The following is an 18,486-nucleotide window of genomic DNA, read 5'->3' as shown; positions in this document are numbered from 1 at the left end:
GGTGCCCAGGCTATTTGGCTTGCTGTAGGGTTCATTCATTAGGACACTCAAAAAGGCTGCTGATCTGAACCATGGACTTCAGTAGTCAGAAAAAAAGTAGTAGAAATGTGGAATAATGTAACATCTCAAAAACCAAAGGAGAAGCAAACTAGCCAGTATTAAGTAATAGCAGAGGTCAAGAAAGGAAAAAGACTGAAAAGGGCCATTCATTTATTAATTATGCAGTCACTGGTAACCTTTGAAAGCTTCATGTAATCAAAAGAAAGATTGATTGCAAAGGGTTAAAGATAAGAGTGGATGGTAAAGAAGAGGCATTGGTATCAATAACATTTTCAAGAACTTCAGCCCTCAAAATGTAAATGGAAAGGTTTGGGGAGATTAAGAAGAGATACAAATGTACTTCAAGACAAGTAAAAAGAAACCAATAGAAAATTAGAGATCAAAGACCTGAGAATTTATATTTTATAAACTATATGAGGGTCTTGGAGAGAATTCCTATAAATTAAAGGGTCAAGAATCAGGGTCCTGGAGCAGATACTTTGTTTTTAGGTATTCTAAGGAATGCTTTCCTTTTAACAAAACCTGGTTAATAAGGAGACAAATATTCTCTTCTTTCCCTGATCCCCATCACCTACAGCCATGCTGATGAAGGTGTGGCAAGAGCGTCAGGGAGGCACAAAGGGGGCTGCTCCTTTCCCCCTCTCCATAATGCCAAAGGCCATTTTTTACATCCCTTGTCCCTCTGTCCAGATGCCCAATGCAAGCACTCCTTCCACTTTCTGGGATAATAGAGAGCTCACAGGGAGCTTGAAGTTGCAGTTTGGGCACACAATCTCAAAAACATTTGCTAAAGCTGACTTATAGGTATAGCAAAGGGTTATGAGTTTGATGGATCATCTCCTAATGAGCTATTTACCAATCAGAGATGTCTTGGAATGTTCAAAGGAGGTGTTAAATAATGAGCTTCCAAGATTGTATTTCAGGATCTGGACCAAGGGGGTTGAGGTCTTTAGATTGATAAGAGAATGATTTAATCAGATTAATATGTCTTGACCAGTCTATCAAAAATTAAATTTAAAATTCTAGAAATATCACCTTTCAAAAATGTCCATTTGTCCAAAGACAAATAACAGAGGTGAACAACTGATGGAGATGGGAAGAAAAGGAATCAAGTAGAAGGACTGGTCTTATTGAGTAGAGATATCTCTCTTCCTCTGAGAAAGGAAATAGGTGACAATACTAAGACTGATGTAAAGAGTAGAAGCAAATTAAGGGACCTGCAGTTCCCCTCCTGAGTAGTCTCTTTATTCTGTGAAGTAAGAGGTAGGTTATCTTTTTTGTAAATGTAAGGCGTTGTTTTGAAAATTTAGAAAAGAGGAAAAGGTTTCAATGTTTACTATAAGGGATAAGAAATTTATAACAGAAATTGAAAGGACTGTAGTAGGAAGAACCCAGTTGAAATTATGGACAATAAATTATTCAAGTTTTTATTCAGTTGTGTCTGACTCTTCATGGTCCCATTGGAGTTTCCTTGATAGAGATAATGAAGTGTTTTGCCATTTCCTCCTCCAGATTTTTCTACAAATGAGAAAACTGAGGGCAAATACAGTTGAGTTACTTGGCCAGGGCCACACAGCTAGTGTCTGAGGCTGGATTTGAACTCAGGAATATTAGTCTTCCTGACCCCAGGCTTCAAACCTACTTCAACCCTAGCTGCACCATAAATTATAGTGAGATCAAATTCAAGATGTTCTGCAGAGATATTCTAATCTACATTATTGTTATTTGTGTATGCCTCATCCTCTCAATTAAATTATAAGCTACTTGAGAATAACAGCTTTATCTTTCTTTAATAAATGTTTAATGGAATTGAACAGTAGGTGCTCAAAAAAGGCTTGTTGATTGATTGGCTGATTCTGGCATAGGTAGGGAAGAAAAAAATAAAAGCTGTAAAGTTATAAGTCTTATAAACTTACTTAGAATTAACTCCACTAAGACCTTCCTAAGCTCTCAAATCTAATTGTTGTCCAGGGAAAAAGAAAAAAAAAACAGAACACAGTGAATACACTGCTGTGCAATTTACATCATATTGATCATGGCTTTGCCCTTAAAGCATGAAATACAATCCCTGCTCAGAACATCTCTGTGTCTTTTAAATAGATTGTCATGAGGAAGATGTCCTTATCGGAGAAAAATAAATTGGAAATCAAGAAGATTCTATTAAAATAAATCAAAAGCAATGCAATTCCAAGCTTGTGGATATAGATCTTGTGTGTGTTCAGCTTCAACCAGTTGATTAGCAGAAGTCACAAGCCCCTGAATTGCAAATAAGGCCTATTTACAAACATGCCTCTCAGAGGATTTATAATTGAATTACAGCTAATCAATGTCTATGGTAAATGTAATCAACTCACTTTCCCTATTCAGGAATCAATATTTTCTAATAAGCTAAAGGGGATGGAAGGGGGAAAAAACACAATTCAATACAATACACCAAATTTCCTACAAAATTAAATTCTTTCCATCACTTCATTTTCATGAGTAGGTTGAAGAGATTCAGCCAAAGGCTTCCTTTACTTCACTGGTCCTAGTCCTTTTTGTCAGATACCATACAGCAGACCCATGTGTTTCAGGTCTCAGGAAAGGAAGTACTTCCTCCTTGTCACTATTCAATACAAGGTTTATAGAAGTGTGTATAAGAGTGTTTCTGGGACAAAATAGATAGGATAGAAGAGAATCCTTTCTAAAGTTTTGCTTCAGGCACTAGAAATTGAACATGCCTTTCAGACATGAAGGTCTCAAATTTTAAGGGACAATGAATTCCAACACATCTTCATTCATCCAACAAGCATTTTTTACCACTTTCAGAATTAGGCATGTGCTAGACACTTGGGATAGAAAGATGAGAGCAAAACAGTCTTGCCCTCAAAGAGCTGACATTATGTAGGGGGTGGGGAAGGAAAACAAATAAGTAAATACAAAATATAAAAGAAGAAAAATTAAATAATTTCTGGCATGGAAAACATTAGCAATTGGGATGATCAGGAAAGACTTCCTATAGAGTATCAAGACATTAGACTTGAAGGAAGCTAGTGATTTTATGAGACAGTGATGAAGTGAGAGTACATTCCAGTCATGAGGCAAAAATACCAAGACAAGAAATAGAATATTGTGAATGAGGAAAACAAATAATCTAGTTTGGCTAGAGTGAAGAGTGATTGAAGAAGTGTAATATGCAGTAAGTATACAAAGTTAGGCAGAAATCCATGAAGAGATTTAAATGCAGAACAGAGGAGACTGAATTTATCCTAGAGGCAACTAGGAGCCATCACAACTTCTTGAACAGGGGTCCCCAAACTGCGGGCACCTGAAGCCATTTATCTGGCCCCCACCACACTTCCAGAAGGGGCACCTCTTCCAGAAGGTGGTCAGCAAGAGGAGCACAGTATGTGGTGGCACCTCAAAGCATGGCGTTGCTCATATACAGTACTAATTCCAGTGACATAATCCTTTGGGTGGTGCCTTGTTCTGAGAGTAACTGAAGGAGAACGAGGCGCCATACAAAGGATTATGTGGTTGCACAATGGAAGATGTCAGCATGGTGAGTGGTGAACTGGGGAAGGGGATTCCGCACTGTGTATGCTGCTGCCCAGTATAGTGGTAGTAGTGATGGGCCTATGCAAGGTGTGACATCACATCACAGCCAGCCCTGCAGCCTCCTCTATCCCAGACAGCAGTATACAGATTTGTTCATAGATTTTTTTATAGTCTGGCCCTCCAACGGTCTGAGGGAGAGTGAACTGGCCCCCTGTGTAAAAAGTTTGGAGGCCCCTGGAATAATCAGACCCATGCTAATTTAAGAAAATCAATTTGTAAATTTAGAACAAGGATTGGTGGGTGAATAAACTGGAAGTAAAAAAAAATGTTTCTGTAATAGTACAGATTGTAAGTGACAGACAAGGTCCTATAGGGTGGTAGCCCTATAGAAGGGGACAAATATGAGAGAAGTTATGGAGATATAATCAATAAATAAAACTTGGCAATTGACTAGAGAGGTTTGGGGCAGGGTTCGAATTCTTTCTCCACATTTGGCATCCAAGGTGTTCTCAATCAGGATCAGGTCCCCATTGGTCACCTTCCACTATCGACTGGCAAAATGGACCACAGCGAAGAGCCAACCATACTGCCCAGTGGCAATCAGCTCATTCACTCGCCTGAGAACTTCTCAATGCTGCTGGGTCTCTTCCTCAGGATCTGGCAGTATGATTTTAGGCCATGGAGGTGAAGTCAATGATGTCTTAGGGAAAGGCCTTTCCTGGGCAGATGTGCTCTGGGGGTGGGGACTGTGAAAGGAGACCAGGAGATTCCCCGGTCCGGGGCTCACCCCCAGCCCAGCCACTGCTACCCCAAGGGTCGCTGGGAGGCGGGGAGGAACCTCTGCCTCACCAGGGCTCCAAAGGCAGCCCCCGCCGTAGCCACTGCAACCATTCTTGGCAATTGACTAGTTAGAGGGACAGGGACAGGAGAGGGAGGTGAAGTAAAGGAAAGAGTCAAAGATGTGGCTCTGAATTTACAAACCTGGATGACCAAAAGGATAGAGGTACCCTTAAAAGCAATAGGGAAATTAGAAAGAGTAGGGAGCGAGGAGGAATGTTGAAGACAATGGGTTCCAATGTGAACATGGTAAGTTTAGGATGCTGGCAGAACATCCAAATGCAAATGTCTAAGAGGCAGTTGGTGGTCTTCAGAACTAGAGCTCAAGAGCAACTAGGGATAAATATAATAAAGATATGAAAATCACAGTTTTGCATATCATCTACATATAGATAATAATTAAACCCTTAAAAGCTGATGAAATCACCAAGAAAGTGAAGAGAAAGAAGATGATCCAGGACAGAATTCTAGGGGATCTATGCTTACAAAGAGTGAGCAGAATGGATGATGGTCAAGCTAAAAAAAGACTAGAAAGTCTGAATAGTCAGGCAAGGAGGAATGAACAGTGTTAAGAAAACCAAGAAGGAAGAAAGCTCCAGAGAAGGCAGTGATTGACATCAAAAAGGATAAGGCCTGAGAAAGGATATTAGAACATGTGATTAAAAAGATAATTGGTAACCTTGGGATAGAACAGTTTCAGTTTAGATACTAGAGCAGAAAGCAGATTATAAGGTGTTAGAAGTGTGTGAGAAGAGAGGAAATGAAGACAATGAGAGGAGAAAGTTTTTTTCTAGAGACTGGATTTGAAAGGAAGAAGAAATACAGGATGATAATATGTGGGGATGATAGGATAAAGCGAAGGGTTTTTTTGTTGTGGCCATTTTGTTTTTAGGTATGATTTCAGGTATCAGTAAAAAATGTTTTTAAAAAGCCAGGAGATAGGAGATTGAAAATTGAGGAGATGATTGTAGGAGCAAGGTGCTATAGAAGATAAGACACAATAACATCAAGAGCATAAGGAGAAAGACTGCCCTAATGAAGGACAGGTTTTTATCAGAGCCTGAAACAAAGAAGGGAATTAAGATATAGGAGAAAAGAGGAAGGTCTTCATGAATGGCCTCTACATTCTCAATAAAGTATAAGGTGAAGTCTTCTACTGAGGAGGGAGTGGTATGGAGAAGAGAAAAAAGCTTTGGAACAGCCATTATAGAGAAGCATAACATTCGATCAAAAAAATATCAAAGGATTGCCTTCTAGCAATGAGGGTACAGTTGGAATCAAGATACCAGATTTATAGTATATACCATCAGCAGGATCATATGATCTTTTAAGTTTCTCCAGCACAGTTCAGCAGCATATGAGTAAGAGCAGAGAAAGTAGATGATTGAGGTTCAGTTTAGCAAAGAATGAGAGATGATAAGTCAAAGGAAGAAAGGATTCTAACACAGTATTTAGTTGACTTTTCTCAAAGGTCCTATAAGATATGTACTAAGTATATTATTATCCCCATTTACAAATAAGAAAATTGAGATTCAAAGAGATTTGCCCAGTTAGACAATAAATTTCAATAGTATAATTTGAATCCAGATATTCCTAACTCCAAGTCCAGCACTCTATTGACATTACCTCTTCTCTCTCTTTTGTAGAGATGGAGGTAATACTGGTAGTTGTGGAGGCCAGTCAATATTAACATAAAAAGCAATTGATGGGGCAGTTGGATTACACAGTGGATAGAGCACCAGGCCTGGTGACCAGAGGACTTGGGTTCATATCTGGTCTTAGACATTTCCTAGCTGTGTGATCCTGGATAAGTCACTTTAATCCCAGTTGCTTAGCCCTTGCCACTCTTCTGTCTTAGAATATTAAAACAAAAGGTAAATGTTTAAAAGGGAAAAAAAAAGCAGTAGATTGTGAGTCAAGGGACTTCAGCACTAATTCCCCTTTACCACTGCCATTAATTGACCACTTCTCCTTGGATTCAACTTGATGATCTCTTAAGGTCCATTGCCAGTCCCAAAATTCTGTGGTTTTATGCTCATTAATGAATTAAGCAGGTGAATTTTGCTCTCTAAAGAGTAAATTTGTACTGGTAAGGAAGCTACATCCAACAAAGGTGATGTCAACTGGCATATAAATCTTGGGCTATACTTAAACACATTTTAATATAGATGAGTAAATGCATGATAATTAGAGGTGACAGCCATAATGACCAAAGAAGGGGACGGAGCCCCAGGAAATGAATCAGCAAAGGAATGAAAATTAAAGATGGAACATCACCTGATGAAAAGGAGCAAGTGATATCAAATAAATCTGAAAGGATAGGTGAGAACAGGACTGTGGAAGGCTTTAAATACCAGCCTGAGAGAGTCTGTACTTGATTTTCAAGGAAATAAGGAACCACTGAATATCTGCTGGGAAGTGATATAGTCACACCTGTGTTTTAAAAATATTAATCAGTCAGCTAGGTAACACAGTGTATCAGACTTAGAATAGGGAGGCCCTGGATTCAAATCCAATACTAGACATTTCCTAACTTCATGACCTTGGAGAAGTCATTTAACCCCAACTGTTTGCCCTTGATACTCTTCTGTCATAGAAGTGATATGAAGACAAAAGATAAGGGTTAATATACATATATTAATAATATATATATTAAACTGGTACTTGGTTTTAGGATAAATTGGAAAAAGTAGAGGATGGAAACAAGTAGATCAAATGGAAAGTTCCTGCAATAGTCTAAGAGAGATATGATGCTGTTATGATTAAAATTATTCAAGAGACTGGTTTTTGGGAAAGAATATCAATTTATTGATTAGGCTAGACTTATAGACAATAAAGTGAAAGGTCAGTAGCTCCCTCAAATGACGAAAGATACCAAAGGTTCTCCAGACACATCTATAGTTTTATATTTATCTATATTTATTTATATTATTTTGTACTATTTATTATATTTACTCATAAAAATATTTATATTATTTATCATATTTATTTACAAAAGTATTTATATTTTTAGATTTCTATTTATTTATAAATAAAGTTTCTCCCTTGAAAATCCCAAGATATCTCTAATTGGCAAACAGCTCATAAGTAGGTGGTCTATCAAACTCTTACCTTTCCCCACCATTGGAAATCACAAGGCAGGAAGAGAATCATTGTCTCCTTCATCTATTAATCAAATGTTGTTAAGAGGAAAGCAATGCTAGGAATTCCTAGGGACAAAGAAAATGTAAAAAGCAACAGACTGATGGGAGTCTCTGACCCAGAACCCAGACACAGGACTATACAGGGATTCTCTCTAATCCACAACTCTGATTTAGAAATTAATATAGTATGGTGGACATGTATGTATAAACATATGTTTGGGAAATAAACTTGATATGACATTTAACACATGATTAGAAATGGTGCAGATGGGGGAGGGGGACAGCTGGGTAGCTCAGTGGATTGAGAGCCAGGCCCAGAGACAGTAAGTCCTAGGTTCAAATCCGACCTCAGACACTTCCCAGCTGTGTGGCCCATGGCAAGTCACTTGACCCCCACTGCCTAGCCCTTATCGCTCTTCTGCCTTAGAACCAATATACAGTATTGGTTCCAAGACAGAAGCGTTTTAAAAAAATGGTGCAGATGAAGAGAAACAAGAAAAAAAATTATTCCAAGGCTATGAACCTAGATAACCAGAAGGACTGTACAGACCCTCCAAGAAATAACAAACTTTGAAGAAGAAATGGGTTTGGGGGAGAAAATGATGAGTTCTTTTTAAGACACATTGATTTTGAAATGCTGACAGGAAATCAAGGTGGGAAAGTCTAGCAAACAGTTGGTAATGCAAAAGCAAATGAAGGAGAAAGGATTGATATATATACATTTAGGAGTAATTTTCACAAAGATGTCTAATTATACCCATGGAAGTTGATGAGAACTTCTAGAGAACAGAAGAGGATTCATGAAAAAGCCTTTGAGACACCTTTCCTTAATAAGTAGAAGATGGATAATGATACAGCAATGAAGACCAAGAAAAGCCAAACAGGTTGAAAGAAAACCAGGAGAGAAGCAGTCTCAAAAAAGCCAAGGGAGAAGGGAGTCTCTAGGATGGAGGTCATAAAGAATTCAATTAACTCCAAGGTGTCAAAATCAAGAGTGAATCCAAAGAACCAAAAATACTACTGCCCTTAGCTAGCAGATTATTTACTAAATATATTACCTTTTTTAGTACACAGGATATTTCAGTTATAGGATGATTCATTTATTAGAAATCTACTCTTACTACTTCCTCAAATGAGTCATCCTAACATTTCCCAGTCTTTCAGGAAGCCCATGCTGTTACAGGTAATAAGTAAGCATCTCCCTCACCTCACAGTGAACTAGACTTCCAAAACACTGCCAAACTTGATGATATATAAAACTTTTTAGAATTCTTCCACTAGAAGTAGAGGAGAGAGAAAAAAAGATGTAGAAAAAGAAGAGGGATGTCAAGAGGGGAAGACCGAAATGTTTGCACTTATCATCTAGAGAGAGAAGGTATATACTTAATATCTATATCACTGTTTCATAACCAGAAGTTCAGAATAATTTAGGGAATGGTAAATGCAAACTCCTCAGCAACTAGGTAGAGTAGGTGCTCAATTCCATATATTCTTGTTAATAAAAGACTAAAGAAATGAATCTTTTCCTATTTGCCCATTTGTGGAAGACAGTAGTAATATAGAAAAAGATATCCAAGATGTATAGATATAAATATGTCTATGTTCCTTGGGGGAAAAAAGGTTGGGAAGAGGAATAGTCAGGATGGCTATAGGAAGAAGGAAGAGAAAGATGGTGAGGATTGGGCAAGTTTACAAGTAAGTCATGGGCTAGAAAAGGTTAGAAAAGGTTGATCTCACTTATATACTACCACTACCAAGTCTTTCTTTTATTAAAAAGCCTAGCTAGAAATGAGGACAGATCACTAAAGAGATTTATCATTTCACTCTGAAAGATGGAACCATCTTATTAACAGACCAAAGAAAAGGAAAAGAGAGAAGTCAAGTATGAGTCTATGTTTCTTTTTGCCTAGGGAGCAAAAAGCTTACTCTATGACTGGGTATAAAGGAAAGGCCCTTGGAAATAAAGCCCTTGGTGGAACAGGACATTACAAGGCTCTTCTGAGGCTCTCTAGAAATGGCACTAAAATAACAGCCCCTTGTATTAAACTCAGAAAAACACCAGAGGGAACTCTGGTTGCAGTAACTGGGAAACATTTGTAGTTATGTGTACAAGGATAAGGGCTAAGTGTCTAGCAAATAATATGTACTCTGGAAACATGCTGAATGAACAAATAACAAGTAAAACTTAGAGATTCTTTTACCTCTTGCCCTCTCCCATATCCTCCTTTAAGGATTTTTTCTTTCTATTTCTCCCCCTTAGATAGAGACCATTTGCCATCTTTCTGCAGGTCAAAGGTACCACTTTGGGTAAAGGGTACATATCAACAGCATAACAATTCAATATATTCCCATTTTCCTCATGGGGAAATAGAGAGAAAGACACAACTGACAGACATTAATTAACACATGACCTACAAGGAAGAAGGGATCTTACTGTACATGAGCTTTATGTGATACCCAGCTCTCTGTGAGTACTTGAACAATATCTGAAAGCAGTGGCAAATAAGGTGCTTTCCCAATAAGTGGTAGAAATGGGAACTTGCTAGTCTCTCATCCTGGGAGTATCATATGCCCTACCTACAATTTCACCAGCTTAGGTACTATGCGCCTTAAAGAAGAGAGAAGTCCAGTCATATCCCATCAAGAGTTGTCAACTTATATAGATTTTTAAAATAGCTTTATTTTATGTATACTGAAATTAATTTAAATGTAACTAGCTAAGCAAGTTTAGTGGTATTTCTGTTCAATATTAAGCTTCTAATTACATTTTATAAACAGTTTTGTTTTTTTTTTTTGCATAGTACTACCAGCTAATAATACATTTGAAAATTAGTCTTAAAGAATCACAAGAAACCTCAACGGTCATCTTGTCCAACTCCTATCAGAAGTATGACAAACTCCCTAAGAAAGAAGCATAAAACCTCCCCTTGAAGATGTCCATTAACAAGGAATCATTCCTTCTTGAAGCAGTCTATTCCATTCTGTGGCAGGCTCTGTTAGGAAGTTTTTCCTTATATTAAATTGAAATGTATCCCTGCAGTTTGTATTCCCTGGTTCTACTTATGTCTTCCAGGATCAGGCAGAATAAGTCTGACTAACTAAAGAGAAGAAAGGCAAATAATACTTGAACCTTCAGAAGAAAGGAGTTTTCTGAAATCTTCCAGAATGAGAATTCAAGCCAAGATCTCACAGAACAATAGTAGCCTTTTGTAAATTAATAGTATTTCTAGCTCAAGCCCCAAATATCTCCAGCAGTTCAGTCCCTTCTTTACTTCCAGATATGAGAACAACATGGAAGATGAAAGTGAAACTCTAAGTCATCAAACTTTCTAAAACCATATAAAGGCAATAACTATACCATTATCAAATGACCTGTTTCCCCTTTGGTTTCTCTGTCATATATAGTTTGGTCTATTCTCATACTTTACTAAGTCGCACAGACATTTTTCAAGCCCAAATTTTTCATATAACCAAAAATCTACTTGTTTATGTAATGTGATGTAGGAAAGCTTAAACTCCTGGAGATTTTGTGTTCACTCCTTGAGTTGAGTTGAATTGAGTCCAATCTTCAGAGAATCACAAAATTTCAGAATTAAAAGGTACCCAGAGTCATCAAGTCCAACCCATATCTGAATAAGCAAGCATCTTCCCTACAATCTATCTAATAAGTAGTCATCCGTATTTGTCCAGAGATCTGAAGGGGAATAAACTAGTATCCATCCTGGGAAGTCCAGAAATCTTGCAAGATAGATCTAATTGTTAAAAAAGTTTTTCCTTACAAATAGGGCATTGCAAATTCCCTATTCCTGGTTCTTCCCCTTGAGGCCAAACAGAATATATTTAATCCCTCCTCAATCTTACAGGTCTTCAAATACTAAAAGGCAACTATTATGCTCCTATCAAATTTTCTACATGTTTTTCAACTAATCCTCAAATGGTAAGAGTTTCAAAGCCTCTTACCATCCTGGCTGCCTTCCTTTTGATGTTCTTGATTTACCAACATCTTTCCTGAAATGTGTCACCCAGAAATGAATACAATAATCCAGATCAAGTCTGTTAGGGAAGACCAAACCTCCCTATTCCTGGATGCTATGCTTTTCTTAATGAAGCCTAAAATATTACTAGTTTTTTTGGCAGCCAAATCACACTATACTGAGTCATACTGAGCTAAAACTCCCAGACTTTTTAAAGATGAACTGCTATCTTAGCCATGTTATTGTACTTGTAAAGTTGATGTAAACTACTTTTACAAATGTTGTATTCTTGGACTGGTTTGGATATGAAATCCTAAATTTACCAGAAGCAGCAGGAATTATTTTTACAGAATCATCAAATTTTAGAGTTAGAAAGGACCTTGGAGGTCAAAACTTAAGAAGTGGTTATCTAGCCCAGATGTGTCAAATAATGGTGTAGAGGCAGAATTTCAGAATTTTAAATCTTGTCCTTTTTCTCTGTATTTCCCTTCTTCCCTACTTCCCTTCTGCCTTTTCCTGCCCTGTCCTTAGTCACAGACACCCTGTATCTAAGACCCCTTCTCCTTCCTATCTCTCTCTCCTTTCCCTTATTCCCTGAAGCCCTTGACTCTCCCTCTCCTCACCCCATCCTTTGCCCCATCCTTAGTATGTCTGGGCCCAGGCCTGCTCATCCTCCTGCTTTTTCTCCGTTCTGTAAACAAGGATAGCCAGCTAAGCTGTCTTATTGCTCCTTATTCCTCCCTTTATCATACCCTCAGCATGTATAGAACCCTATATAAACTTTGTCCTATGGCTGTTTGGATCTTAGCTTCTTGAGAGATTACTCCAGGCTATGCCCAAGCATTATCAATAATTTGATCTCAAGTGTCAGTGAGATTCCTTGCCATAACAATGGTAGTATCTCCAGAATATAGCCCAAATTAAATTAAAATGCAATTGAAAAATATTCAACAAAGTAAATAAAAATACAGTAGAACATAATGTTTCTAAGTCAATATGCAGCCCTCAGGAATCTTTATGTACATTTTAGTGATTCCCATTTCTATCTGAGTTTGATATCAGTGATCTAGTCTCTATGTGAAACACTTCTGATGAGGGGGAACCATTCTTTTCATTCCATATGTATTTTAATACCTGCAAGAGCCCCTTGGTACAACAGAAAGAAAAAGTCCACTTCCTGGACTGGGAATACCACTGATAAAGATTCTATAAATAAATAAGGTCCAATTGAGAATGATGAGAAAAGTGGGGGAAAAAATAATGGCTAACATTTATTTAGTGCTTACCACAAGTCAAATGTTGAGCTAGATATTTTACAATAATTTCATTTAATCCTCATAAAAACCTTGGGAGGAAGGTGCTATTATTATTCCTACTTTATAGATAAGGAAACTGGGACAAATTTAAGTTTGTAACTTAAGTCAAGTAACTTGCCCAGGATCACACAGGTAGAAAGTGTCTAAGATCAGATTTAAATTCAGATCTACCTGACTCCAGACCCAATGCTCTATCCACAGTGAAACTAGCTGCTCAAAAAAAGAAGAAAAGAGAGCGTTCATGCTGAGAAGCCAGGAGAATTGAGAAGGGAAGGGAACCTGGGGTCTCCAGAGACCTGATACTGGTTGCAGACTCCTTAGAGAAAAGCAAACTTTAGATAGGATTGAGTCTGGTACAGGTGAGAATCCTGATGCTGCTTCTGCCTTAGAACTACTTTTTTCTGGAGTGTATAGAGTATGTACAGAGGACTAGTGTCTCTGGTGTGAGGGTTTGCCAAGCTTTTTTCAGGGTTACTTGTCTACCACTGGGATTGACAGGCCTCAAACCCATCAGTGACTTAGGGGAATGTCTACCCCAAAGATGTGAAGATTTCTCCCAGTAGAATGGGCAAATAAAGCAAATACTATGGAGAGCCTAGAGTTTGGTCAGACATCGAAGAGGCCAAAGTCATCTACTGCATCCTGAGCCTTCACCAGTCATCCTAATTTTTGTCTTGTCACTGAAATTCAATGACTGTTGGAGGTGACAACTCTGAAACCCTACCTCACTTAAATCCAACTTATAAGCAAGTCAAGATATAACCTCTATGATGTCATTGGTCTTTGAAACAAAGGGGAGAAAAAAGGAAACAAAGGACAAATAAACCTTTCTTTCTGGGCTGAGCAGAATAATATGCATTTATTTAGCACATTAAGATTTGCAATAGGCTTTATACATATTATTTCATGTTATTCTCACAATAACCCTGGAAAATTGCTGTTATTACCCTTATTTTACAGATGAAGAAACTAAAGCTGAAGTTGAATTGAGGTCTTCCTGACTCAAGGAATAGCATTCTTTCCATTAAGCCAACTGGTCTGATTTGATATCTAGGAGCTTAATGAGAAGATACTGCTCATACAGGATTACCTACATAAAGGCACCTTTCCTTCCCTGAAAGCTTAACAACAAATTAGGATCTCCCTAGAAACTCTATTTCATCCTATTACCCGAAGACTTTCACCCGGGAAGTCCTCTGCACACCAGCTCAACAGATTGCACACCAAAAATATTTCCAATTAGAACAGGCTAAGTTTAGTGCAAAGACATGAAAACTGTTACTTGCAATGGTTTTTGGAAAATGTATTTATAGACAGTGAGTTTCAAAGCAGCAAAGGCAATATTCTTATTTATATAAAGCTATTATCTTATACAAAGTAGCTAAGTGGTACAAGGCACAGCCAGCCTTATACACTTATTGATTATATGACCCTAGGCAAGTCATTTAATCCTATTTGCCTCAGTTTGATCATCTGTAAAATGAGCTGGAGAAGGAAAAAGCAAACCACTCCACTATCTTTGCCAAGAAAACCTTAACTGGGGTCACAAAGTCAGACACAGACAAAACAACTAAATATCACCTTATAGATGCTGTTGACCCTATAAATGACAATGACAAAATGCTTTTCCAGATATACCCATTTGATCTTAATAAGTCCAATTTTGTGGAAAACAAACTGGCTTGGAGCATTTAGCTTTGTCCAAGGTCAAACAGCTATTAGTAGAGTCCAGACCAGAACCCAAGTCATCTGATTCTCAATCAAATGTTCTTTCTACATTTAACTTTTTTAAGAGCAAGAGATTCTGGGAGAGTCTGATGACTATGTGTCAAGAAGTCTTCTGGGGCAGCCAGGTGGCTCAGTGGATTGAGAGCCAGGCCTTGGGTTCAAATGGAGGTCTTGGGTTCAAATCCAGCTGTGTGACACTGAGCTAGTCACTTAACCCTCATTGTCTAGCACGTACTAATTTTCTGCCTTGGAATCTATACACTTTATTGATTCTAAGATAGGATATAAGGGTTTGTTGGGGTTTTTTTTTTGGGGGGGGGGGTAATATTAAGAAGCCTTCCCAGATATTCCTTGAATTTTTAAATCAAATTCATCAGTTATTAAGCACCAGTAAGGGGCAGAGACTTTCATATTATTCATATTACTCTGGCTGAACCTCTGCTATGTGTTTATATTTTAATTTCAGATTATAGTTATTTATGTGCGTTTTAATCTTCCTACTAGATTAAGTTCCTTGGAAAACAAGAATCCTAGGATTTAGAGCTAGAAAGAATCTTAAGAGATCATCTACTCTGATCTCCTCATTTTGCAGATGAAGAAAATGAGGATCAGAGGGGACATATGGTTTGCCCCAGGTCATAGAGAAAAATAGCAACCCAGAGGTTAAAACTCAGGTTTCTGAAATCCAAAAGTAGGCCTTTTCCCGTAACAAGGAGATGTCTCATTTCATATCTGTATCCCTAAAGCCTACGTGGAACTTGTACATACATAATAAACATTTGTTGAATGAACTCTCAATGAGTACTTTTCAGAGTTCCCAACAAGCTCCCTTTGCCAAGAAGCCAGCGCTCCCTTATCTCCCTGCTTCCCTACCTCTGCCAAAGGAAAAAGTTAAGTTTCATTACCTTGGAACCCTGCATCAAATTACCTAGCTGAAGACATTAGATCAATGATATTATGCAGAGGTAAGCAAGAAAAACAGTGAGAGGGACCATACACATACCACATATCCACACAAGGAAGTGGAAGTGATAGTCAGTAGCTATAATGACTGACAGGGAAAAGTCACTAAGGGTTTATCTGCCCTCTGTTAGAGCCCATCAAGTAAATAAATCAAATTCCATTGTGCTTTCCATATCACCTGATCCCAGAAGCCAAAACTAGGCCAAAAGTCACCAAGGGGAGGGAGCAAAGCCTTCTAAGAAAGTGAAAGACAGAGAAATCAGGGGTGAGTCCCAATCCTGAAAAGGATGTCAAGGGTCAATCTCAAAGTTTAGGTTCTATCTCCCCTATACAATAAGAGGGGGAGTCTTTTATTGCCTGCTCACCATTTCAAATACTCTACTAAGGGGGGCAGCTGGGTAGCTCAGGGGTTTGAGGGCCTGGAGGTCCTGGGTTCAAATTTGACCTCAGAAACTTCCCAGCTGTGTGTCCCTGGGCAAGTCACTTGACCCCCACTGCCTAGCCCTTACCACTCTTCTGCCTTGGAATAGTATTGATTCCAAGACAAAAGATAAGGGTTTCAAAAAAATACTCTCCTAAGGTTACTCCCAACTTGCTGGACCCTCCCTTGTCAAACATTCTCCTAAGATTCCCACGCACAATCTCCTTAATTGGGGGAGAGTGGGAAAGAAAGAATACTTCAGAATCTTATCCTCCCCAAGAATGCTACTCACTGAAAATGTCTTCTCCTCCTCAATCGATCTCTTCTAACACCCACATTGCCCTCTATTCTTTCCCAATCTTCTAGGATGCCCCTAGGATTATATCAGCAGCCCTAAGACACACACACATATTTTCCCCGAGTTCCTCCCCCAAGAACACCTTCTCCTAGGATCCTGCCCCAAACCACATATTCTAGAATCCTCACCCCAAAACACAAGCATAGTTCTGATATACCCACACTGACACATTATCCTACGCCTTTCCCAAGACACTTTTCTAGGCTTTTTCCCTCTCACTGGACACTTTCCTAGAACCCTCAACCCAGATAATTCTCCTAGGTTCCTCCCTACTACCAGTTCCTCTCCCTCCAAACCCTCTTCCCCACTCCTCATGATCTCAAGAGTTTGGATGTCCTATCTCCTGACACTCTCTCCTAGGTCTCCATTCTCCCAGTCCCATTCCCACTCAAGACTCCAGATCCGCACTCTCTCCCCTTGGCCCCCATCCCCTTTAGTCCCTGCCCACCTGTGACTCTCTCCTAGATGCCCATCCCCTCACACTCTCTCCTGGGTCCCCTCCCCCCTCAGAGTCTCTCTTAGGTCCCCTCCCCCCAGGCTCTCTCCTAGGCCCCATTCCCCTAAGTCCCTGAACACCTGTGACTCTCTCCTAGGTACCTTCCCCCTTAGTCCCTGCCCACCTCTGACTCTTTCCTAGGTCTCCTCCCTCCTCAGACTCCCTCCTAGGTCTCTTCCCCCCCCTCACACGCCTTCCGGGGATCCCCGCAACACTCTACTCCCAGTCTCCTCCTGCCTTAGACGCTCCTCCCCGCCCCCTCCGCAAGAGGAGGCCCCGCCCCCGGGAGGCCAGGGCCCTCAGGGCCACCCTACGGTAAAGGCCTGGCCCTGGCCCCGGCCTGCCGGATCTCAAATTGAGACCATGACTTTGTAAGACCCGAGAGCCCAGGCCTCCGGAGGGACGCTGCTCACCAATCCCTGGTTCCTCCGGCTCCACCGCCGCTGCCCGCCTGCCCCAGCTCGTGCCCAATACCGCCGGACCGGGCCCAAGAGCGCGCTCCCGCGCCCCAGTAGGGTCCTAGAGGCCGCCCCGTGCCAGCCCCGCCCCCTCCCCGGTTCTTTCCGTGGCCCCGCCCCCACGCCAGGACTACAACTCTCAATGGACGCCACGACCCTGGGGACCACAACTCCCAGGAAGCAATGCGGTGCCTACGTAGCTGCTTCGCGGTGAGAAAGAGGTCAGACCCCACCCCTCCCTCTAGCCCCGCCTAGACCACGCGCCCTCTTGCTTTCCTCTCTTGTGAACATCCAAGACTTGTTCACTGAATGAGGAGTGGAGGTACTCTGGTACTTGCCAAAAAATCTATCCTTCTATAAACATTTGCCTGACCGAAGTTACCCTGGGTTAGAGCCAATGGAGCTATAGCAACTCTATGAAAGGAAAGATAAGGTTCCCTAGAGCTGAGTGGAGAGCTTCCCGGAAGAGGTGAGACTGAATCTGAGCCTCGGAGCATAGGTGAAGAGGAAGCAGCCCTTCACAAGTGTACAGGCTTTACCCGTCACTGAGACGGTTCACATTCATAGTTACACTGAATCTTCAAGACGTTCCTTAGCAATGATAATAAACCCCTTCTCATTTAAACATTTTAAGGTTTACAAAAAAGCATTTCTCCTCACAACTCCGTAAGCTAAATTGTACAAGTATAATTAGCTCCATTATATATGAGAGTGGCTACACAAAGATGAGAAAACTGGCTCTGAGAGACTAAAAGGACTTCTCTATGGTCACACAGCTAGCTAATAATTGTAAGGAATCTCAGGTTTCTTCACAATTTTTCCCACTCCCTCATGCACTTTGTTTTAAACTTCTTTTTAGTCCATTTATGTACTCTTGTATTCGATAGTTACCTAAAGAAACTATGGCTAGTTCTAAGCCAGCAATCAGCTTGAAATCCTTATTAGCTGTGTGATGGAGGGACCAGTCACTTAACCTTTCTGAGCCTCAGACTGTGCTTGAAAGCTAAAAATTATTAAGGGTTTGTGACCCTTATGTAATTTTGATCTCTGTGTGGTTATTATGCCTTTATTAAGTTGTAAAACATAGGAAAAATCTTGCCTTATCTGAACTTTTTGGTCGAACTTTTTTCTTTTTTAATTTTTCATTGATAATTTTGTCTTTACATCACCTTTATTTCAAAATATATCACCCTCT

At 39.7% G+C, this 18,486-nt stretch overlaps 1 protein-coding gene across 3 annotated transcripts in view; it reads right to left on the bottom strand.

Annotated features, from left to right (window-relative positions):
• ARMH3 (armadillo like helical domain containing 3) overlaps positions 1-17,398 on the bottom strand; it is a 232,757-nt gene extending 215,359 nt beyond the window's left edge. Inside the window, exon 1 of one of the 3 annotated variants that reach the window (XM_007479128.3) lies at positions 17,247-17,398. The gene's annotated coding sequence lies outside the window, so the exon portion shown is untranslated. Of the gene's footprint in view, positions 1-16,271; positions 16,296-17,246 lie in introns of those variants that run through there. The other 2 variants (XM_007479127.3, XM_001379099.4) reach the window with 2 other exon arrangements.
• Positions 17,399-18,486: the final 1,088 nt, after the last annotated feature.

Source organism: Monodelphis domestica, chromosome 1 (genome assembly GCF_027887165.1).
Source record: "Monodelphis domestica isolate mMonDom1 chromosome 1, mMonDom1.pri, whole genome shotgun sequence".
In the NCBI taxonomy this organism is placed as follows: domain Eukaryota; kingdom Metazoa; phylum Chordata; class Mammalia; order Didelphimorphia; family Didelphidae; genus Monodelphis; species Monodelphis domestica.
The sequence above is the reverse complement of the archived record's forward strand: the minus strand, read 5'-3'. Positions and strand labels throughout refer to the sequence as shown.